Source organism: Equus caballus, chromosome 25, assembly GCF_041296265.1.
Source record: "Equus caballus isolate H_3958 breed thoroughbred chromosome 25, TB-T2T, whole genome shotgun sequence".
Classification (NCBI taxonomy): Eukaryota; Metazoa; Chordata; class Mammalia; order Perissodactyla; family Equidae; genus Equus; species Equus caballus.
The window spans coordinates 24,423,818-24,449,007 of record NC_091708.1 but is presented as its reverse complement, the minus strand read 5'-3'; the positions used below and the strand labels follow the sequence as shown (position 1 = coordinate 24,449,007).

General features: G+C 38.6%; 1 protein-coding gene across 2 annotated transcripts in view; it reads left to right on the top strand.

Moving 5' to 3' along the window:
* LPAR1 (lysophosphatidic acid receptor 1) overlaps positions 1 to 25,190 on the top strand; it is a 352,985-nt gene that overhangs the window by 28,805 nt on the left and 298,990 nt on the right. Inside the window, exons 4-5 of one of the 2 annotated variants that reach the window (XM_070251331.1) lie at positions 23,118 to 23,241; positions 23,520 to 23,659. The gene's annotated coding sequence lies outside the window, so the exon portion shown is untranslated. The remainder of the gene's footprint in view (positions 1 to 23,117; positions 23,242 to 23,519; positions 23,660 to 25,190) is intronic. The other variant, XM_070251332.1, reaches the window with a different exon arrangement.

Genomic DNA, 25,190 nt, shown 5'->3' with positions numbered 1-25,190 from the left:
AGCTGACAATACTCCTCTTTTTGCTGGGGAAGACTGGCCCTGAGCTAATATCCATGCCCATCTTCTTCTACTTTATATGTGGGATGCCTACCACAGCATGACTTGCCAAGTGGTGCCATGTCTGCACCTGGGATCCGAACTGGCGAACCCCGGGCCACTGAAGTGGAACATGCTCATTTAACTGCTGCACCTCCAGGCCGGCCCCTCCTCATTTCTTTTTAATCTTAGTTCTCTCTCTTCCTCTATCTGAAGCATTTGCACATTCCTGTCCTCCATACTGCTAATTCAGCCCTACTTTTCAGGGAATCCAGATTTTTTCTTAATCTCATCCATTGTGTTTTTCATCTCCAACATTTCTGCTTGGTTCTTCTTTATAGTTTCAAGCTCTTTCATGGCATAGCTCCTGAACTCGTTGAGTTGTCTGTCTGTACTCTTTTTTAACTAATTGAGTTTTTTAATGATAGCTATTTTAAATTCTTTGTCATTTAGGTTATAGATTTCTGTGTCTTCAGGATTGATTTCTGGGTACTTGTCATTTTCCTTCTGTTCTGGAGATTTAATATATTTTTTCATACTGCTTGATGGCATGGATTTTTGCCTCCACATAGAGACAGAATTTGGTTACAGCTTCCACTTGCTGCCACTCAGGGAGGGGCAGGAGCTGTGTAATATGCACCCACCAGGATCCCTGTATGCTGTTCCTGACTGAGTCTGGGCCACTTCTTGGGATCACAGTGGCCCTGTGTGGTCTCCCACCAACTATGGGAACAGTCACATAGGGGTTCTGGGTTGCTGCTGTCTGCTTCCACTGACCCACCTAGATGTGCTCCCCCCCTAGAGCCTGCAGCAGTGTTATGGGCTTTCAAGGCAGCTGGGAGCTTGTGCACCCAGACTCGCAGCTCCGTCACTATCTGGTCTTAGGCTGTACCAGCTGTTGTGCTTGGTGAGTGGGGCTTCCCCACTGGGTCAGAGCCAGCACTTCTCCCTGGGACCATGATGGGATTGTGGACTCTCCCACCAGTCAAGAGAGTGATCACACAGGGGCTCAGGGCTGCTGTTGCCTGCTCCTGCAGTCCTGCCAGTTGTACTACACCTTTGGGGCTGCTGTGATACTGTGGATGTTGGTGGTAGCTGGGGGCACTTTCACCCGGGCTTCAGGTATGCCGCTGTCTGTTCCTAGGTTGCACTAGCCGTTGAGCTTGGTGGTGGGGCCTCCTCACTGGGACGGAGCTTGGGTCACTCCCTGGGGCCACAATGGGACTGTGGACTTTCTCACTGGACCTGGGAGCCATCATGCTAGGGCTCAGGGTTGTCATCACCTGCTCCCATGGTCCCGCTGGATCTCACTTGCCCCTTTCGGGCTGCAGCAGAGCTATGGTCCTTTAAGGCAGCTGTAGGTTTGTTCACGTAGACTTGCACCCATGCTGTGTCTGCTCCTAGGTAGCACCAGAGTTTGTGCTTGGTGGGTGGGGCCTCCTCACTGAGACAGAGCCTGAGTCACTCCCTGGGGCTGTGGTGGGACTGTGGGTTTTCCCACTGGAGCAAAGAGCAATCACAGGCTCAGGGCTGCAGTCACCTGTTTCCACAGTCACGCCAAGGTGCACGACCACCCTTGGGGCCACGGCGGTGCTATGAGCACTTCAGCCGAGAGAGCAGTCGCTCATGGGTACTGGGCTGTCTTGGGGCTGGAGAGTTCTCACTGTCTCCACCTCCTCCCCGGGGATAGTCCATCCACCTTTGGATGTATAGGAGTGTGGGTTTTTCAGGTATCCTGATGTGCTGTGTGGGTATCCTTCATTGATCAATGAATGTCTATTTAGTTGTTGTTTGAAGGGGGAGAGACAAAGGGAACCACTCACTCTTCCATGTTGCTGATGTCTTCCCTACTTTTATTTTTTTGAGGAATCTCTATATTGTTTTCCATAGTGGCTGCACCAATTTATAGTCCCACCAACAGTGCACAAGGGTTCCCTTTTCTCCAAATCCTCGCCAGCACTTTTCTCTTGTCTTTTTGATGATAGTCATCCTAACAGATGTGAGGTGAACAATGAGATGGTATCTCTTTGTGATTTTTATTTGCATTTCCCTGATAATTAGTGATGTTGAGCACCTTTTCATGCACTTGTGGCCATCTGTATGTTTTCTTCGGAAAAATGTCTATTCAGATCCTCTGCCCATTTTTTAATCAGATTTTTTTTTTTGTTATTGAGTTGTATGAGTTCTTTATATATTTTGGAAATTCAGTTCTTAGCAGATATATGATTTGCAAATATTTCCCCCCATTCCATAGCTTGCCTTTTTATTTTGTTGATGGTTTCCTTTGTTGTACAGAAGCTTTTTACGTTAGAGTTTGATTTATATATTTCAAAGTTTTTCAGAATGTTAAATCCATAAAAAGTCATGACTATTGTGTCTTCTTGATGTATTAAAATGTGCTTGCACAGTTATTAATATGTAATAATCCTCTTGAGTCCTTCTAATAATTTTTAGCTTGTATTCAGTTTGATTTTAATATTGTTACAGTTTGTTTTCCTTTAAGCATTTTCTTGATATACCTTTTCTTGTCCCTTTATTTCAACATTGCCTTGTTATTTTAAGCCTGTCTCTTTTAAATAGCATAGAGTTTAATTTTACCCTCTCAGTCTATGAGTCTGTTTTCTAATATGAATTTTACTCATTTATATTTATTCTTATTTATGATATATTTAGGTTTGTTTCTATCCCCTTATTTGCTCATTTTTGCTATCCTTTTTTTTAAACTTATTTCCCCACCCCCATTCTATTTTTTATTAAATTGGTTATTTCTTAATTGTTTTCCTGCCAAGATGTTAGAAGACATAATGCCCTACATGTTTACACTTAAGTTTTCTAACAGTGTCTATCAATTAATATTTACATCTGTATCAGTTGACTATTGCTATCATGATGTTTTCTAGCAAACTATCCCCCAAGTAAACCCAAACAATAGCAATCTTTTTTGCTATTCTTACATCTGTGCAGTGGCTGAGGTTCAGTTGATGTAGGCTGGGCTTGGAAACAGAGCTCTGCTACTATTGTAGTTCTGTGGGTTGGTTGGAATAACTTTGCTTCAGGCTATAGAGGTCAGGTGGCTCTGCTCCATGTGTCTCTCATCCTCTCCTGGGAATAGCAGGCTAGCTGGGGCGTGTTCTTCTGATAGTGATAGTGGAGGCACAAGAGAGTAAGCTTAATGGTGAAAGCCCATTTCAAGTCTCTGGTTGCTTAATAGCTGATAACAGGTCACGTATCCTAGCACAGAGTCAAGGGGTGAAGAAATATGCTCCAAGACATTAAGAGGGCATCGCAAAATTACATCACAAAGAGTGTGGATGTATAATCCTATTACTAAAGAGAGAGAAAACAGAATAATGATCCTGTCTACCAGAACATTCTTCCCTTTAACAAGATGAATTTTTTAAACTTATAAAATTCCTCCTTTTTTCCTGCTTGTCATCTCTCATGTTGATATTTGAGATTTTTGTTATTTGGTATTTGAGATTGCTATTATTTTTAGTTTAAAACATTATACTTGTTGAGACAAGGACACAGGGCACTGCCTCTATGTGAGTTCTTGTGGTGGGTGCTATGATATGCTGATCAGAATCCCCATTAGGAACGAAGGACTCTCAGCTGTAGGGAATGGGGCCAACAGACAGTTCTCAGTACTCAGACGCCATCAGCGATTACCTTGACTGAAGAGGACTGCCTTGCCGAGGTCGTGCCCTCTTCCCAGGTAGTCACATCCAATGACTATTCAGTATGAGGGTATAAAAGTCCAATTGGGATGGACTAAAAGTCCAATTGGATGCCACAATTTAGGATGGTTCTGAAGGGTAATCCAACTTTTGGAACTCCTCAGAGAATCAGCTAAGACTTCTGTTGATATTGTTTCACTGCTCAACCTCTGCCTAATCTTGCTCCCTTATCCTCCTTTCTCTTCTCTAGGTGCTGCTCCTCAGAGCACTCCATAATAAACTTGGGGTTTTTTTTGCTGGGAAAGACTTTCCCTGAGCTAACATTTGTTGCCAATCTTCGTCTTTTTTTTCCCCATCCCCAAAGCCCCAGTGCATGGTTGTATATTCTAGTGGTAAGTCCTTCTAGTGCTTCTATGTGAGCTGCCACCACAGCATGGCTACTGAGAGATGAGTGGTGTGGTTCTGTGCCCGGGAACTGAACCCCAGCTGCCGAAGTGGAGCATGCTGAACTTTAACCACTAGGCCATCAGGGCTCGCCCCTCCCTAATAACTTTTTTACATACTAATCTCCCTCTCAGAGGTAACTTGCCAGGGAACCCATCCATGAGAGTTGGTGCTGGTGGTCCAAAAAACCTCAAACAAAACCGAAAAAAAGACACTTGCTGTGATAGGATTGTGGAGTTGAATCATTACCTGGCTGGCAAAGAGGACTGTTACTGGTGGTGGATGGAGCACAGACAGCGCCTGGCAAAGATTAGCAGTGTAATTGTTAAAACATCCGCTCTTGGGTAATTGGGACAGTTGGTCAGTGGAAGGGAATGCAATTAGCTGGTGCAGTGTATCAAGGATTTGATAAAAATGAGAGAAAAAGCAACTATAAGGATAATAAAATTGAATGTGTATTGCTAAACTCAGTTGACATTTGGAAAAAGATAATGAAAAATTAAGAAAGATAGTTAGAAATTACAAGCTAAATGTGAAAGCCAGAGGTCCTCCTTGGTATTGTGTACAGAGGTTCTCATCTCCTATACCTGGAAGGCAGAGAAAACAAGGGACAATGGTCATGAGTTAATTGTAAGAGTAGCTGAGCTCTTGGGCTGCTCCCATGGCCGAGTGGTTAAGTTCCCATGCTCCACTTTGGCGGCCCAGGGTTTCACCAGTTCAGATCCTGGGCACGGACGTGACACCACTCATCAACCCATGCTGAGGTGGTGTCCCACATAGCACAACCAGAAGGACCTACAACTAGAATATACAACTGTGGGGGGGTGGGGTTTGAGGAGAAGAAGAAGAAAAAAAGAAGATTGGCAACAGATGTTAGCTCAGGTGCCAATCTTTAAAAAAAAAAACAAAAAACAAAGAGTAGCTGAGCTCTACAGGTCTGTAATGCCAAGGTTGGGAAAGAATGGAACCCTAACACCTTGAATGGAGACAGGGATTCTGATACCTCATAAACATCTTGAATCCTTAGATTTCCCTGAGCACTTCGAGCTTGCACAAGTGGACCACTTTACATGGTAGTCCATTATGAGGGTACGTCAGGATTTTAACATTGATTTATGTGTCTCTAAATGCACACTGCTTTTTCTTTTTTGAGTAGATTGCATTTTGTCCATTGGTCCAGGAGCACGTTCTGTTAGTCTTGCCATATTGTTTGGGTGCAGTTTGGATGACATTCACTATTCTTTATCAACTTTATCCTTTCTGTTTAAAATTACCACACATCTGTTTACTTTGGTGGAACAAAAAGAAAGTGTTAATTCTCAATGATGTTGCTTTTACTAAAGACAGTTCTGAAAACACAGTGGCTTTTAATAAGTCTTATTTATTAAAAACATGCAGACTTTACAAATAAGAATTTTGTGTTGGTCTGAAAACTGCTGAAGGTCTTTCCATATTGTGCCTTGTGGTTTTCTGATAGAAAGCATATACACACAAGTAAGAATTAATTCTTTTAAAACAGATGGGTCTGCTTACCTGTTTTCCCCTCCATTTTGGAAAATGGAATGTTGACTATAATAGTTGAGTGTGATTGACTTCATCAAAATATATTTCTGAAGCAGTAAATAGAGGGAGTCTTTGAATCTTTTGAAAACCCCAAGATGGGAGAAGAAGTATACATAATCTGTTAAATAGTCAACTTAAGGAGAATTATATACAATGAATTGTATACAGTGCATATACACATACAGTGGGGTTTTGATGTTAATTTATAACTGATGTGTAACTATGAGAGTTTTCCTTATTCTGTCAGGCCTAGATTTCTCTTCACAAATAATTTAGGTCCTGTTGATGTTTTTCCATATAATGATCATGGTGAAGCTTAATTTGCATAGCACTTTTGAGGACATTGAGGTATAGAACGGACCAAGGAAGTTTTATTCAAAATAGTGAAGGGAACGTTGAGGACAATAGGATTCAAACAAAGAGAGGATAAGAACTCTACGTAAATTCTTGGTGAAACAAGGAGAGAATGAAGATGTGAGAGTAGAGATGCATGATGGATGCTCCATTACAGGACATCATTGGGTTCAGAGAGGGTGAATTCTTTTGAGCATGGCATTCTAGGGTTGTTAGCCAAGTATCTTTGCCTCAGCTGAGTACCTTCTTGTCGGGTTTCATAGCATTACTTCTTTTCATGATCCAAAAATGTTGTAAACCCTCAGATATCAGACACTTCTGGAGGGAGCTATGATCATTTAAGCAGAAAAAACTAATTTCCAACTTCAAGGGCAGTGGTGAAAAAAGAACCTCCAATAATTGCATAGCAGTGTGAAGAGCACTGGTGGCCAGAGGTTACCGATGTTAGCAGAAGGGCAAGACAAACATTGATAATAGGTGTTCTCTTATAAGGAAACTAACAAAGCTGGGGATTGGCTCAGAGCAAAATACCATATGATCTTTACCCAAGTTCTTGATATTCCCTCTAGTTGATACGCTCTGGGCACAATAAGAGTCTGTTTCTCCTCTTCCTCCTTCTGTCTCTTTCTTTCAAAATGAGTATTTGTATTTTGCATTATCTTTCCACATAGCTTAATACCATTTCCTTCCACCTGAATCTGATCTTTTTAAATGTCCTATTATTAGGTGAAAGTAATATACTTATCTTGTTAAAATATATAGGTTCACCCCAAAAGACAAATTCCTTGATTGTTTAAAAAGATAAATTTATTAATGTCTTGTAATTGACTTTTTTCCAGCCTGATGTATTTTGGATCTTGGGCCCATGCTAATTTTTATAGGCACACTAGGCGGCAATGTTGAGTTGTAAATATCTCAGTAGTGTTTGCCTGGTTTGTATTAATGCTGAACTTGCAACTCTTTTAATTTATGTCAGTATTTCACCTTCTGTGCTAGCAGTAGGATATGAGAAAGACGTGTAGATTTGCTTCCAGTGCAGAAAAAAATAACGATGGCTTAAAACAGTGCTTGTTGAAAGTTGGGGAAAGAAAAGCGCATATTTGTGAAGGAGTCCTGATTTTTTTTTCTTCTGCCCTTTTTGGGTTATAAATTCGCATTAGTGATACAGCCAATATACAAACCACAGTTGTAGCAACCGGAGAAAGAAACAGGATATGACCCCCTATGTAAGATGCTCATAATATTCCCAAAGAGGCAGGGGAAAACTCCATTCATCTGCAATTTATTCAGAATGTTCTTTTCTTTTGCTTGTCATTTTGGAAGGGATTTAATCGTTGCTAAAAAGTTACAGGAACAACAGCCTCATAGCTAGAAATCATCTGTTTCTTCACAAAACAAGTTCACCCCAGATCAGCCATGTGACCCGCCCCAGCGGTGCCCAGCCCTCTGACCCTGAGTCTTGCTGGAACAGCGTCTCTTTTGGGATTGAAAAAGAATTCCTGTTCTAAGTCCTTCCTGCTATTTCTCTCAAGTTTGGTGCCTGGTCTGATGTTGAGACCTTTTTCCTTTTAAACCACATACTGAAAAGTTAGCCTAAAAACCCGAATTCATTCAACAGAGAATTCAGTGTGCAGATTTGGGATAAAATAAGCCGCAAATATGTGACTAGTATCATGATATGATGTTGCAAATTTTGAAAAAATTAATTAGAGTGATTTGAGTTTTCTCGTTGGTAAAGTTGGGGTAGTTGCGTGAACATTTGAACTGCTTTCAGCCTTATTCAAGCTGAACCTCAGAAGATTCTTAAATTTATGTTTGATTTTTGGTGTTAATAGAATCAGACCTAAGTCTGTTTTTTTCCATCTACACTTAATACAGTTATATCAGTTTACAAATATTTTAGGAATGATGTTCCCTCATTAATTTCCATTAAAAAGCATTTATTAAAAACACACATTTGTTCATGTAGTTACTGTGCACAATTAGTTATTTGTGATTCCTGTCCACCTGATGCCCACCCTCTGCTGAGGCACCAGATATGTCTGGATTTTCATCCCAGCCCAGTAGGTTGCTAGCTCTGGGGCTCTCTGGGGCAACTTACTTGATTCTCTGAGCTTCAGATTGAAGAGGATAATAATACTTTCATCGTCATGGCTTTGTAAGGATTAAATGATGCAGTAATGTGAAGTGGTCAAGTTGGCAAAGTATTCAATGGAGACTAGTGTGCTCCCTTTTGCATCTATTTAAGACCAGCGATGATGCAATAGACAGAAACAGTAGAGTCCAAAACTGCCACATTGTTGAGCGTTCCCACATCACCCAGGAAAAGTCTCACAAAAGCAAAGAAAGTACTGCACAGGGGGATGCACATTTCTTGCACTATAGTCAAAGGAAAAGCTATCTCCTATCCAAAACTTAGAATACATTTGAGCTATTTGCAATATATACTGCACTCCAGAGTATTTTAATCAAAGTCTTGTGAATGACTTTGGATCAAAGAAATGAATCAAATAATCAACAGAAGTAGAGCCTCTGTTTCCTTAGTGCCTCATATTCATGCTTAGCATATGGTGCTTTAAAAAATTTATATTAAAAACAACTTTCACAAAATATAGTGGAGCTCAAAGTCCAAGAACTGCAAATGAATATAAATGGATGTAAAGCAAATATTCTCCTTGGACTCCACTACTCGTTGCTCTTCCTGAAGACAGGCTCTCCTACATCCTTGAGTATCTTTCTGTTGAAAGTAGATGGATAGATAGATAGATAAATGATAGAGAGATAGAAGGTTGGATATGGATATGAACATAGATACAGATGTAGATATAATCTTTGCACACATGTGGGATATATCCTTAGGATAAATCTAGAAAAGGAATTGCTGGATCAAAAGCCTTGAGCATTTATAATTTTTATATTGCCAAGTTGCCCTCTGTAGAAGGTATATATCTCCTCTCTATATCTCCTCTGTGTGTGTGTGTGTGTACACACACACATATATATATATACATTTATTAGCAATGCCTATATTCTTCAGCAGCACCGTTTATTACTTTTTTTGATCTTCATTTGATAGGTAAAAATGATATTTCAGTGCAGTTTCAATGAGTAGTTTTATTATGAATGATATTAGTCATGTTTTAGGAGCTATTTTCATGTTTTCCTGTGAACTATCTTTTCATATCTTTTGGTCATTTTAAATTAGACTTTTAGTCCTATTATTAAGGTATTTAAAAATATATTAGGAAAATAAGGCCTTTGTCTGTAATCTAAGTTGTTAATCCCCCCCCCCCCCCGGTTTTCTGTTTATCTTTTGCCTTTTCTTATGTGAGTTTTAAAAATGCAGGCATTTTACATTTTTCTGCAACCAAATCACTCCAAGATTATAAAAACATGGAATTTGCCATATACTGAATTCCTATTTGTATTTTCCTGTGTTTAGTGTTTAGAACATTCTATTTTGAGAGAATTTTTTTCTTTATTTTTTCTGGAATTATTATCTTTTACTCTAAAGAAATATAATAATGGGGCTGGCCGTGTGGCCGAGTGGTTAAGTTCGTGTGCTCCACTTTGGGGGCCTGGGGTTCGCTGGTTTGGGCCCTGGGCGTGGACCTACACACTGCTTATCAAGCCATCCTGTGGCGGCATTCTACATAGAGGAACTAGAATGACCTACAACTAGGATATACAACTATGTACTGGGGCTTTGGGAAGAAAAATAAAAAGAGGAAGATTGGCAACAGATGTTAGCTCAGGACCAATCTTCCTCACCAAAAAAAAAAAAAAAAAAAGCATAAAACAGCCCTCCCTCTAAAAAAAATAATAATAATAAAGATATTTCTGAAAGAGTTGGAGAGACCAATATGGATTATAGAAATGGATTGTATTAAAGACTACACAATACCCAGGACTAGAGTAAGGCATTACAGCTCCTTTGATACTCTTAGAGGCCTTACTTGGTGAATAGAAACAAATGATTTTAATTAGCACATTAATTGTATGCCTGTAAATGGATGATTCTAAAGAGCCTGAAACTAGTCCTTTTCTTAATTGGTTCTTTTAAAACAACTTTAGTATAGAGGGAACCTCTGTGAGGTGCCTGGCCCTGCCGTTAGGAATATCCCGTTTGCATGGCCAATTACTTTTTAGCATTCTTGGGCATGTCTGTCATAGAGGACAGGCATATCACCTTGTCCAATAGCCCAAAGTTACGCTGGTAATACAAGGTTAGAGAAGCATTTTATTAATGACCTTGTTTCCATTATTGCTATATGTATGCATGTATGTGTGGATGTATTTGTATTTTTTCCTCTAAAGGACAATGATGAGCCTCAGCAGTTTCCAGAATACTTCTCATAAACCAGTAGAGCCCAACCTGATGAGGTTTCTCTGCATTACTTGCAGAGATTCAGACCATGATATATTATATTTGTAAATACTTAAACAATGTCATTGGAAGAAATTTTGGTTTATAAAAAGTTATTGTAGAAATGCGATTGAAAATCATTTACATAATTGTCAAAAATTTCTCAGTGATTAAAAATGGTTAAAGAGAGGCAAAGGGCGAGTTCTCTTTATCGGTTTCTTCCCAGCCCCTCTCAGAAGTCTCTGGTTTGTATTACTAAATGGCTACCTGTGGCTTTATTCAACAGTTGTAACTTAAGACTGTCAGAGCTGGTTTCTTTGAGTGAAGGCTGCTGGATTGCTCTTTTTCCAATAAATATAGAGTCTGATTTTTTTCGTGTTAGGCAGACAAAGATTCCCTTTGAAACATGGAGTCTGAGCGCCAAACACTGGACCCATTGTCTCTGAAACAATAAGTGCCACATTCAGTCTTTAGAAATGGTGAGCGATTTGCTTCTATTGAAGAACCAAAAAAATTTTACACATCTAGCAAAGTGATGCACAGCTGAGCTTTCAATAATGCTAATACTGTGTGTATGAGTGTGACTTACGACTGTAATGTGTAGTGTTGTACCCTGACTGGTATATGCCACTTGTGGATCAGCTTTGGACTGCTCACGACACATTATTTACTATGTATACTGATAGAACCCAATCACTTCAACTGAATGTAGAAAGGATGCTCTTCATAGTTCGTTTTGCATATGAGTATATAGAATTAGATTTTATTGTCATACACACTCTGGATGTAATGTGGCGTTCAAAGTTAGGGATTGCTTTGTGTCAGGTTCTCCAGAAGCCAAGTCTGAATTGAAGATTTATGTGCAAATGATTTATGGGGAATTGCTCCCAGGAGAAACAGGTAAGGGAGTAAGAGAAACAGATCAGTGAAAGGAAGGAATCCAAGCAAGGGTACAATTTCTGGCAAAGTTCTACCCTCAGTTGGATTGTACAGGAGAGCTTTGGAGGGCAAATTATAGTTTAGATTTTGTCCCAACTTGAGGCAAGGGAGCTAGGCTTTCCAAGTCACTCATTGGCTAAGAGCCACCCAAACTAAACTAAAGTGGACCCGAGCACTCAGAAACTTCCAGCTCTTAGCACAGGCAGGCAGAGTGGCAGCTGTGGCTGAGGGCAGTCTCCTGAAGATAATCACAGATGTGGGACCACAGAAGCAAAGCACAGGGAAGCTGGGGATGGGGGTGGGGTGGTACAAAGAAATGGCTGACGGGCTTCAAGGGCATCTGGGTCTAATTCCAACAGTTGTTTGCCTCAGAGATTACTTATTAATTCTGATTAAATGATTCTCAATCATTTAAAAAATAATCATTTATTGATTCTGATACATTTTCTTTTTAAAAGAATTATTAATAGGTAGATGATTCTAATCAGGTATTAGCTTAGTCAAGGGTTACGCTATAGGAAATCTTACTCTTTATTTCTCCAACACACCAGACACATTCCTGTCTCAGGGACTTTGTACTTGTTTCTTCTGCCAAGGTCTCACCCCACAGATCGATTTTTGGTAAAAAATGAGAAAAATATGATTTTGTGATAGAGGTATTTGGCTGTTTCACTCCAATCCAGTCATGCCATCGACTAGATGTTGTGTACCTCTTTAATGTGATGCAATGTGAAGTGTAAAACATCCTCGTGAAGGATTCTTGCCCAAAACTATTTAAACAGAATCTGATCAAACCTTTCCCTAACTTCCGGTTTATAATATAAATATGATTGTTTTATACAGTTAATGTTCCTATGGAACTTTGGGTTTGCCCACATATTTACCATTTGTTTTGCTGACCCTCCCTTCTTGCATCTCAGCTCTTTGAACTGGAATCATTTTCCTTCTCCCTGCAGTGTATCTTTTAGCACTCCGCTGACCAATACGGTAACCGCTAGTCGTGTGGATACTGAGCAATTGAAATATTGCTGGTTTGAATTGAGATTTCCTGTTAGCGTAAAGTACATACTGGATTTCAAAGACCTAGTACAAAAAAGTGTAAAATATCTCATTAATGATTTTTATATTAATTATATGTTCAAATGATAAGATTTTGGATATAATGGTTTAACTAGATTGTTATTAAAATTAATTTTACTTTTTTTGCTTTACAAATGTGGCTACTAGAGCATCTAAATTTACGTATTGCTCATATTGTAGTCCTATTAGCTCTGTTTTAGAATTTTCTTTAATGATAGCCTGATGATGGAAAATTCTTAATTTTGTCTGAAAATGTCTTTATTTTACACTTGCTCTTAAAATAATTTTTTACTGGATATACTATGTCAGATTGAGTAATTTTCTGTCATCACATTGAGGATGTTATTTCACTGTTTCTGGTTTCCGTTTTCACTGATAAGATGACGGTTAACATTGTCACTCTTTCGGCACTACCTTGTCTTTCCTCTCTCACTGCTGTTTCAAAAATCTTGTCCTGGTTTTTAATATTCTGGTACTTCATTATGATGAATCTAGGTATGGGTTTCTTATTATTTGTCCTGCTTGGTTTTCGCTGGATTTCCTGAAACTGTATGTTGGTTTCTTCTATCAGTTCTAGGAAATTACTAGTCATTATCTCTTAAGATATTACCTCTTCCTCATTCTGTTTCTCCCCTCCTTCTGAAACGTCCGTTAGACCTATACTAGACTTTTACTTTATCTTCTGTTTTTCACGTACCTTTTAAACATATTTTTGTCTCTGTAAGAAGCATAGTGGAATTAATTCTTCAGAACTACCTAACATTTTGCTAATACCTTTATCTATGTCTAATCTTTTGGTTCAACTCCTCCATGGAATTTGCTTAATTTCAATGATTTTATTGTTATTTTTTGTTACTAGGAGTACAATTTGATTCTTTTCAAATTGGCTTATTTTTCTCTTAGTCTATTTGGGCTGTTATAACAAAAATACCATAGACTGGTTGGTTTAAACAACAAATATTTATTTCTCACAGTTCTGGAGGCTGGGCTGTCCAAGATCAAGGTGCTGGCAGATTTGGTGTCGTGTGAGAGCTTGCTTCCTGGTGCACAGATGGCTGTCTTCTCACGTGTCCTCACGTGGTGGAAGGGGGACTCTCTGGAGGCTCTGTTGTAAGGGTACTAATCCCACGTGTGAGGGCTCCACCCTCGTCACCTAGTATCATCTCATAGGCCCCGCCTCCTCATACCCTCACATTGGGGATTAGGTTTCAACATATGAATTTTGGGGGGACACAAGTATTCAGTCTATAGCATTTTTTATAGTGTCTTGTTCTTTAATCATATTTTGAACACTTCTTTATTTCTTTAAGTATTTTAATCTAACATACTTTTCCGTATTCTGTGTCTAGTAATCCCATATCTGAACTCTTTGCCAGTCTGATTTTGCTCTTGTTATTGCAGATTTTCTCTTATGGTAGCTTCTTTCCTTGTATATTTTATGATTTTTGACTATATGCTGTTCATATTTCCTTGAATTTTTCTTTTTTCGAGGGAGGGATAATTCTTCAAGGCCTGTGTTGAGGGTTGGTTCATTCCAAAAGGATTTATATGTGCTTCTTCTAGGAACCTAGGGACACTAATAATCCAGTGGAATACTTTAAAATTTCAATTTCAGTTTGTTGGACCATGTAGTTAGTGAAAATTTCACACTCTGGTGGGGATCCACTTGGGAAATGAATTTTCATACCTTTTTCACTTGTCTCCAAGGTTTCAAACAGGCAATTTTCTCTGCCATCCCCTTGGTGTGTGAGGTGAGTTTATTTCTGCTCATCTTACACTGATGTACATGTGGCCCTTTGTGAGCCCATTTGTTATTCTGGCAGTTTTCCATGAGATTGCCAATTTTTTTTTTAAGATTTTATTTTTTTCTTTTTCTCCCCAAAGCCCCCTGGTACATAGTTGTATATTCTTCTAGTTGTGGCATGTGGGACGCAGCCTCAGCATAGCCTGATGAGCAGTGCCATGTCCGCGCCCAGGATTCAAACCAACGAAACACTGGGCCGCCTGCAGCGGAACGCGAAAACTTAACTACTCGGCCACGGGGCCAGCCCCGAGATTGCCAATTTTAGGTGAGCTTTGTCTTCTGTCCCCTGCATTCTATGAGCCTGTGAAAACAGAAAGTCAAGGTCACCTGGATTCAGAAAATACCTCAAAACAAATCCAGATTTAGTTCTCCACTTATCCCTCTAGGTTTTTTGGTTCTCATTTAGTTTTTGTTTTCTGAGGGTTGCTTATTTTCTTATCAGTTTATTGGGTATTTGAAAATAAATTGTAAAAATGTTATTTTTTATCCAGCATTTTTAGTCATTTTCACCAGGAGGGTCAGTCATGGGTTTTAGTCCATCAAAATACCATAAATGGTAGGTCCAGCCCTGTGGCCTAGTGATTAAGTTTGGCACACTCTGCTTCAGCAGCCCAGGTTTGGTTCCCAGGTGTGGATCTATCCCACTTGTCAGTAGCCATGCTGTGCCAGTGACCCACATACAAAATAGAGCAAGATTAACACAGATGTTAGCTCAGGGCGAATCTTCTTCAAGCCAAAAGAGGAAGATTGGAAACAGATGTTAGCTCATGGCAAATCTTCCTCAGCAAAAAACAACAACAACAAAACAAAAACCGTAAATGGTAGTCTTATGGTTTCTTAAAAATAAAAATAAAGTTCAAAAAATAATTTTCAACTTCTTTTAATTCACGGTGAGGAATTTAGCCAGCCTTTGCATCCTCTGTCCTTTCTGTGATTTATTCTCCTACAGTTATTCCTAAACAATTAGCATTATATTTTAACCAGTAAAAGCTTCCTTGTAAGTTTTTTTGCTTTGAGTGAAATTTAAAAATTATATTTGCTGTAAGTTTTGTAGTTATTTTTCATGTTAAATTGTTTTCTATACTGACACCAGTGCCTTTTTATTTTGACTTTTGATTTCCTGAATCCTCTTTCAACTTCTTCAGCTGTGGAATGTACTTCAGGACATTTCTATCAAGGATACATTTGTGGCATTCTTGCTAAATCTTTGCTTGAGTAGTTCTTTCTGTTGCTTTTGTTTGTGAAAGAAAAGTTGACTAAGTTTAGATTTTGATTCACTATATTTTTTCCCCTCAAAATTTTGCAGACACACCTCCATTTTTGTCTGGAATTTATATGTGTGATGGAGACTGAGGCAAGCTTGAATTTGTCTTTTCTAGGTAAACTTTCCTTCTTACATCTTATAGTACTTTTCTTTATCCATGTAATTAAAATAGTTTACTCTTTTGTGTCTAAGAATGGTTTCTATTTCAATAATTTTTCCTGGAACATGATGAACCCTGTTTTCTTATAGACTCTGGATTCATTTTTATTTATTGAAGTATAATTGACATAACAATATTCTATCAGTTTCAGGTGTACCTCATAATGTTTCAATATTTATATACATTATGAAGTGATCACCATAAGTCTAGTTACCGTCTGTCACCATACAAAATTATTACAATATTATTGACTATATCCCCTATGCTGTTCATTACATCCCCATCACCTTAATTTTATAACTGGAAGTTTATACCTCTTAATCTCCTTCATCTATTTTGCCTGCCCTCTCCCCCTCCCCCTCTGGTAACCACCAGTTTGTTTTCTGTATCTATGAGTCTGTTTCTGTTTTGTTTTGTTTATTTGTTTTGTTTTTTAGATTCTGCATATAAGTGAAATCATGTGGTATTTGTCTTTGACTTACTTCACTTAGCATGATACCTTCTAGGTCTATCTGTGTTGTTGCAAAAGGCAAGATTTCGTTCTTTTTTTATGACTGAGTAATATTCCATTGTATGTATATACATACCACATCTTTATCCATTCACCTATCAGTGGACACTTAGGTTTCTTCCATATCTTGGCTGTTGTAAACAATGTTGCAACAAACATAGGGGTGCATATATTTCTTTGAATTAGTGTTTTTGTTTTCTTTGGCTAAATAGCCAGAAGTGGAATTGCTGGATAGTATGGTGATTCTATTTTTAATTTTTTGAGGAACTTCCATATTCCTTTCCACAGTGGCAACACCCATTTACATTCCCACTGACAGTGTCTGACAGTTTCTTTTCCTTCACAGTCTTGCCAACACTTATTTTTTGTCTTTTTGATAATAACCATTCTGACAGATGTGAGGTGGTATCTCATTATGGTTTTGATTTGCATTTCCCTTATGATTAGTGATGTTGAGCATCTTTTAAGGTGCCTGTTGGCCATCTGTATGTCTTCTTTGAAAAAAATGTCTATTCAAGTCCTCTGCCCATTTTTTAATTGGGTTGTTTGTTTTTTTGATATTAAGTTGTGTAAGTTCTTTATATATTTTAGATATTAACCCCTTATAGGATATAGGAACCCAGAAATAAACCACACATCTATGGTAAATTAATATGTGACAAAGATGGCAAGAATATAAATGGAGAAAAGACAGTCTCTTCAATAAGTGGTGTTGGGAAAACTGGACAGCTACATGCACAAGAATGAAACTGGACCACTATCTTACACTATATACAAAAATCAATTCACAATGGATTAAAGACTTGAATGTAAGACCTGAAACCATAAACCTCCTAGAAGGAAACATAGGCAGTCATCTCTTTGATATTGATCTCAGCAATATTTTTTTGGGCCAGTTTCCTCAGGCAAGGGCATCGCAAGCAAAAATAAACAAATGGGATTAGATCAAACTAAAAAGCTTTTGCATGGCAAAGGAAACCATCAACAAAACAAAGAGGCAACCTAATGAATGGGAGGAGATATTTGCAAATCATATATCTGGTAAAGACTATTTTTTTTAATCCAGAAAATTTTCTTATTCTTTCTTTATTTTTTGTTTGTTTTTGGGTCCTAATATTTTCGACTTCTTTCTTGAAAACACTGTTAATCTTAGATTGGATATTTATTCCGTTCTTCTGCATGTACCTATCTGTTAATGCCCTCTGGTCTAACATCTCATTTAAGGCTGATGTTTCCTTATTGATTTTCTGGATGATTTATCCCATTCCCTATTCTTAAAAATTATTATTTTTTCCTGTCATAATTAAAATTTTTGTTCTCATTTCCTCTCTGTGCTCTGATGACTACTCAAGTTTGTCTTCAATATCATTGTTCCAGTTTTATTCAATGTCACTTCTGCTCTTTACCTCCCTCAAGGGAGATTTTAATTTTCTTATGATATATTGGACTCTCTTGCACTTTTTTTCTAGTTTCTTCAGCATATTTCTTTGTTTAACTGTATTCCTCATTAAAGCTTGCTGTTTCTGTTTTACAATGGTCATATCTTCTTTATCTTTGGGAATACTAGGGAACTGCTTGCCAGAATTTTCTTCTGATTCCTCTAGAAATCATTTTATTTTTTTAAAAGTCTACTTTTGCTCTGAGGGTTCATGCCTTATGGTTGGCTCTCTTCTTTGTTGCAGTAGTTTTTCATTGATTCTATATTGATTAGTTTGTTGTTCATTTAATTTTTAATATTTAGTTTTATCCAGGCATAGCATGGTATATAAATTAGGGTAGAAGTTATCAATATATATATGGTATTTAAAGAATTCAGATTCCTTTAGCACGCATGTTTTCAAAATGTGGTCTACAGATTCCCAGATTTCTGGAAAGGATCTTCTGGGCAGCCTCAAGAGTCAAGAATGAGCACAAGCCCATCTGTCTGGGTTCTTTCACCCCTGAAAACAGAGCTGCTTATACATCTAGTTTCTGCTTTAGAAATTATGTGAAGGAAGGAGCTAGCTGTTTAAGACATTTCTGAAAACTACTCTTTTGAGGTATGAATAACATGTTCGGTTAAGTTAGCCACTTTTGGAAGCTTCACTATTTCAGGCTATGAGGTTAACAAAAAAGTATAAAAGCTGAAGGAAATAGGTCCCAAGAGAAAACAATGGATTAGTAACTGCCTAAAAGGACTTATGGGAGGGGTAAATGACCTAATAAGAGGAAATGGGTGTAAATTATTTTAATAAAAATTAGTCAGCTACCATGAAGAAGTGCTTAACTGAAATGAAATATGACTTGCAAATGAACTCTGAAATCATGAATGGGTCAGCTTAGGGGCTGATAAAGTGTTAGCTCCTTTTGTGTTTACTCACTCCTTTGTGACAGTGTCTAAGATACAACTGTTCCTCCGTTGAATGCACAAGGATGTTGATAATTTCTGTTTAGGGCACACAAGGGTACTAACTGGCTGCGAGGAGGGCAGATGACTTGAGAATGTCCGTGGTAAGGACATCAGTGGACATGAGTGGGATTGAAGTCTCAAGATGGAAGATAAACTTAAGGAGCATCCAGAACACTAAGAAAGGAAGTTTTTTTATATCTGTGTGCTTATTATGCGATGGTGATTGAGTCTTGAAAAGACAAGACTGAAATTTGGGAACGGGCCTAGAATGATCATTGGTATAGGGTTTGGAAACATGGTTGAAGATGTAGATGGGCATACAGTTTTGGGAGCTTCATCATATCCTGTTTGGCTCTTGTAATTAGCTTCTGCTTGGATCATTTTTATATGTGGACTAAAAAGCACATATTTCTTCTCCTCCTCATTCTCTGTTTTCTTCCTCGTCACCTCATATTTTAACTTACAGGTGTAATCACATGTTTTTGTTTAAAAGCCTTCTCTTTCTATGGAAAGGACTGATTTTTTTGAAAAGGAAAGAATAATTTAACATAAGACTTTTAGACAAGGTATATATATATATATATAATGTTGGAACGCTATTTGACTGTAGAGAGTTTATGAACTTTAAGATATGTTGAGGCAAATAAAGCCCAAAGTCAGCAGAAGGAGAGAAATAATAAAAATCAGAGCAGAAATAAATACTATTGAAACGAAAAAGGCAGTAGAAAGGATCAATGAAACAAAGAGCTGGTTCTTTGAGAAGATAAATAAAATTGACAAACCCCTAGCCAGACTTACAAAGGAAAAAAGGGAGAAAGCTCAAATAAACAAAATCAGAAATGAAAGAGGAGAAATAACAACAGGCTCTGCAGAAATACAACGGATTATAAGAGAATACTACGAAAAACTATATGCCAACAGAATGGATAACCTAGAGGAAATGGATAAATTCTTGGACTCCTACAATCTCCCGAAGCTCACTCAAGAAGAGGCAGACAATTTGAACAGACCAATCACAAGGAAAGAGATTGAAACAGCAATCAAAAACATCCCAAAGAATAAAACCCCAGGACCAGATGGCTTTCCTGGGGAATTCTACCAAACTTTCAGAGAGGATTTAATACCTATCCTTTTCAAGCTATTCCAAAAAATTAGGGAGGATGGAACACTTCCTATCACATTCTATGAGGCCAACATCACGCTGATACCAAAACCTGACAAGGACACCACGAAAAAAGAGAACTACAGGCCAATATCACTGATGAACATAGATGCAAAAATTCTAAACAAAATTTTGGCAACCAGAATTCAGCAATTCATCAAAAGGATCATACATCATGATCAGGTGGGATTCATACCAGGGACACAGGGATGGTTCAACATCTGCAAATCAACATGATACACCACATCAACAAACTGAGGAATGAAAACCACATGATCATCTCAATAGATGCAGAGAAGGCATTTGACAAGATCCAACAGCCATTTATGATAAAAACTCTGAATAAAATGGGCATAGAAGGAAACTACCTCAACATAATAAAGGCCATATATGACACACCCATAGCCAACATCATACTCAATGGGCAAAAACTGAACCCCATCCCCCTGAAAACAGGAACGAGACAAGGATGCCCTCTATCACCACTCTTATTTAACATAGTACTGGAGGTCCTGGCCAGAGCAATCAGGCAAGAAAAAGGAATAAAAGGAATCCAAATAGGGAGGGAAGAAGTGAACTCTCGCTGATTGCAGACGACATGATCTTATATATAGAAAACCCCAAAGAATCCATTGGAAAACTGTTAGAAGTAATCAACAACTACAGCAAAGTTGCAGGGTACAAAATCAATTTGCATAAATCAGTAGCATTTCTATATTCTAATAACGAACTAATAGAAAAAGAACTCAAGAACACAATACCATTCACAATCTCAACAAAAATAATAAAATACCTCAGGATAAATTTAACTAAGGAAGTGAAGGACCTATATAATGAAAATTACAAGGCCTTTCTGAGAGAATTGGATGACGACATAAGGAGATGGAAAGATGTTCCATGTACATGGATTGGAAGAATAAACATAGTTAGAATGTCCGTTCTACCTAAAGCAATCTACAGATTCAGCTCCATCCCAATCAGAATCCGAATGACATTCTTTACAGAATTAGAACAAAGAATCCTAAAATTCATATGGGGCAACAAAAGACCCCGAATTTCTAAAGCAATCCTGAGAAAAAAGAACAAAATGGGAGGCATCACAATCCCTGACTTCAAAACATACTACAAAGCTACAGTAATCAAAACAGCATGGTACTGGTACAAAAACAGGTGCACAGATCAATGGAACAGAATTGAAAGCCCAAAAATAAAACCACAATCTATGGACAGCTTATCTTTGACAAAGGAGCTAAGGGCATACAATGGAGAAAAGAAAGTCTTTTTAACAAATGGTGCTGGGAAAACTGGAAAGCCACATGTAAAAGAATGAAAATTGACCATTCTTTTTCACCATTCACCAAAATAAACTCAAAATGGATCAAAGACCTAAAGGTGAGACCTGTAACCATAAGGCTTCTAGAAGAAAACGTAGGCAGTACACTCTTTGACATCAGTATTAAAAGGATCTTTTCGGACACCATGTCTTCTCAGAGAAGGGAAACAATAGAAAGAATAAACAAATGGGACTTCATCACACTAAAGAGCTTCTTCAAGGCAAATGAAAACAGGATTGAAACAAAAAAACAACCCACTAACTGGGAAAAAATATTTGCAAGTCATATATCTGACAAGGGCTTAATATCCATAATATATAAAGAACTCTCACAACTCAACAACAAAAAATCAAACAACCCAATCAAAAAATGGGCTGGAGACATGAACAGACATTTCTCCAAAGAAGACATACTGATGGCCAACAGGCACATGAAAAGATGCTCATCATCGCTGATCACCAGGGAAATGCAAATCAAAACTACACTAAGATATCACCTAACACCCATTAGAATGACAAAAATATCTAAAACTAATAGCAACAAATGTTGGAGAGGTTGTGGAGAAAAAGGAACCCTCATACACTGCTGGTGGGAATGCAAACTGGTGCAGCCACTATGGAAAACAGTATGGAGATTCCTCAAAAAATTAAAAATAGAACTACCATACGATCCAGCCATCCCACTACTGGGTATTTATCCAAAGAGCTTGAAGTCAGAGATCCCAAAAGTCTTATGTACCCCAATGTTCATTGCAGCATTATTTATAATAGCCAAGACATGGAAGCAATGTAAGTGCCCATCAACAGATGAATGGATAAAGAAGATGTGGTACATATATACAATGGAATACTACTCAGCTGCAAAACAGAACAAAATCATTCCATTTGCAATAACATGGATGGACCTTGAGGGAATTATGTTAAGTGAAATAAGCCAGCTAGAGAAGGATAATCTGTGTATGACTCCACTCATATGAGGAATTTAAAAATGTGGACTAAGAGAACAGTTTAGTGGATACCAGGGGAAAGGTGGGGTGGGGGGTGGGCACAAAGGGTGAAGTGGTGCACCTACAACACGAATGACAAACATTAATGTACAACTGAAATTTCACAAGATTGTAACCTATCATTAACTCAATAAAAAAAAAAAAAAGATATGTTGAGGCTAAGTGGCAATAAATGATTGAGCTACCCTGAAGGAGTGGGAGTTAATGTGACTCAAGGTTGCCTTTGAAGCACGGACCCTGGCTGATGTGTTGATGCATTCCAGTGCTGCTCCCAGCCTAAAGCAGTTGAGGCATGAGGAGGTTGGGGGGTTGGGGAAGAGGGGAGGCTATTCAGCAAAATGCCTGGAGATAAGGGTCCCCCCCCTTTGAGAGATCTGACTTCTCTACTGAATGAGTGCTTGGAAGGCTATGAAGCCAGCCAGGAAGCCTGTCCCTCAGGCTGCATCATTAGGAGGAAAGTGAGGCTACCCCATCTTGAGAAACCCTCTTCTCAGGTGAGAACCCTGCCACTGTCTCCAAATGTGGTCCAGGGTGCCCAGAGGGACTTGTTCAGCTGGAATGGTTTACACCCATCATCAAAACCTCACCACAGTCCATGATGGTGTGTAGTGGCCTTTTCTGATATGGCACCACCTAGAACATGATGCCTAAACTTGGCTGTGTGGCAAGATCTAGGATTTTGTACTTTTAATAAGTATTTGGTGATTCTGATTTAGAGAGACCCTCATTCTCTCAAAAGATGTAGTTTGGAACCACTGATTTAGTGCATGGACGACTGTGATATTGCATCTGCAGAAAGGACAGGTCTAGATGTTTGTGGAGTAACCCTACCCACTCCTGAAACGTGAACTTCCCTGGGGCACCTCCATAGAATTTGTGTAGAATAAATCATTGTAATTCTTTACTCAGAATATCCACATACATAGCAGTAATGCATTTTGGACCATCTCATCCCTCTTCCCTGTACCTCTGTGTTAGAGACAGTGAGTTGCCTACTAAATATCTATTCTCTTCTTCCTTGCCAACAGATGTTCATTTTATTGGTATTAGTAATGTGCCCATCTGAAACACTACACAGACCTGCCTTTCTCTGGTTTCCTGATCCCATTCTCCTGCTCATCTCTGCCTCTGGATGCTTGACTGCATTTCTGGGTAAGGGATGCATTCGTCCAGGTTTTGCCCCTTAGCATCTCCGCTGCTCAGCCTCCCTATCAGCAAATGGCACTTAGACGTTGAAATTTCTTAGGGAAGTGTTGTATCCTCATTACTCCTGGTTTTCTTGAGGAAGATTTTTTTTCCTAAATACTCCTCCTAGATTCTTTCCTCAGCCTCTTCTCATACAGTCATGGGTGGAGTGAATTACCTGACTTAAGATTTTGAGAAAGGAACTAAGCGCATAGCTTAGCTCCTTGTTTCCTGCCTTTTCTTAGGAGCAGACTGCCTGAAGGAAGCCCAAGTGCTGGCCAGCTCTTCTGTGCTCTACACTCTACAGGTCCAGGCTCTACTGTGGGAAGGTCTGAGACTGTCCAGTTGGTCCGTGGTGGGGAGACAAGTCTGCGGAATTCTCGGGGTACGTATTATATTGTAAGTCCAGGTAGCTGACAGACTGAAAACCATGTCCTTTTCTCTAGCCTTTATCAGAAATAAAGGAGATATTTTGGGCCTCATTTGCTCATTTTTTGGTCTCTTAATGGGTTCAGAATTCAGGCAAGAAAAAAGGATTGTCATTTTTGGGGTTACCTCAACCTTTCTGAGATCCATAACGTATGAAGGAAGCTTTTCTAATAGCTTAAAGTAATTTGAGATCCTAATGCATTCAGCAGATGAAGTGCAAATCTGCGTCTTCCTCCAAACACCTACTGATCTTTTTCTAATGCAAAAGAATATGAGCCAAATCTAAGATGTAAATTGTGTACCTATTTGTACCTTGTGGAACACACAGCTTATCTTGCTAATGAATTGTTATGGTAGAGTGGAAGGGCGACATTATGATATAATGGCATTATGGTATAGTGAAAAAGCACAGGAAACTAATAATCAGAGAAACCTAGTGAAATAACACTTCATTGCTTAATAGTTGAGTGACCTTAGACCTTTTATTTAAGCTTTAGAGCTTTACTTATTTCAATCTTAAAATGAGAATAGCCAGCTTTGGTGGTCTAGTGGTTAAGATCTGGCACTCTTACTGCTGTGGCCCGGGTTCATTTCCCGGTCAGGAAACCACACCACCCATCTGTCAGTTGGTTGTCACACTGTGGCAGCTGTGTGTTGCTGTGATGCTGAAAGCTATGCTACTGGTATTTCAAATACGAGTAGGGTCACCCATGGTGGACAGGTTTCACTGGAGCTTCCAGACTAAGACACGCTAGGAAGAAGGACCTGGCCACCCACTTCCGAAAAAACTGGCCATGAAAATCCTGTGAACAGCAGTGGAGCATTGTCTGAGAGAGCACCAGAAGGTGAGAGGATGGAGCAAAAGACCAAGCAGGGTTCCGCACACAGGATTGCTAGGAGTCAGAATTGACTGGATGGCACTAACAATAATAATGCCTAGCTCTTAAGATTGTAGTGATAAAATTTAGTATACTTGAAGGACTTGCCATGTAGAAGGAACTCAGAAAGTACATTGCTGCTTCCTGTGTGGATCCACAGAAGTAAATTTCCTAATTTGCACTGTAACTACATTGTTTGTGCTGAATTTGAATGCTTCTAAATAATGCTGTACCATGTCTAGTAAGCAGTTTGGGATATTCTGCTTTACTTCCTTTATGGTATAGAAATTACTCTTTTGAATGTGCTTTTTTTTTTAAAAATATCTTCTCAAGGTGAAGGAGTAAAACATATTCATCTGCCAAATAAATTAGCTAAATACTCTTCTTGTCTTTTGTGCATGGTAAATTCCATGAGTGCATTTGGAAGATAGATTAAAACTACGAAGTATAAAAAAGTCCCTTTAAATTGATCTGAAATGAAGTTGAACTTAGCTGTGTTTCTTCTTATGTCAGTAGTGTACAAACTTTTCAAGTTTGCAATGTCATTTTTTCCCACCTTAGTTATATTTTAGGGAATCTGTTGAAAAAATGCATGTGCCATATCAATTT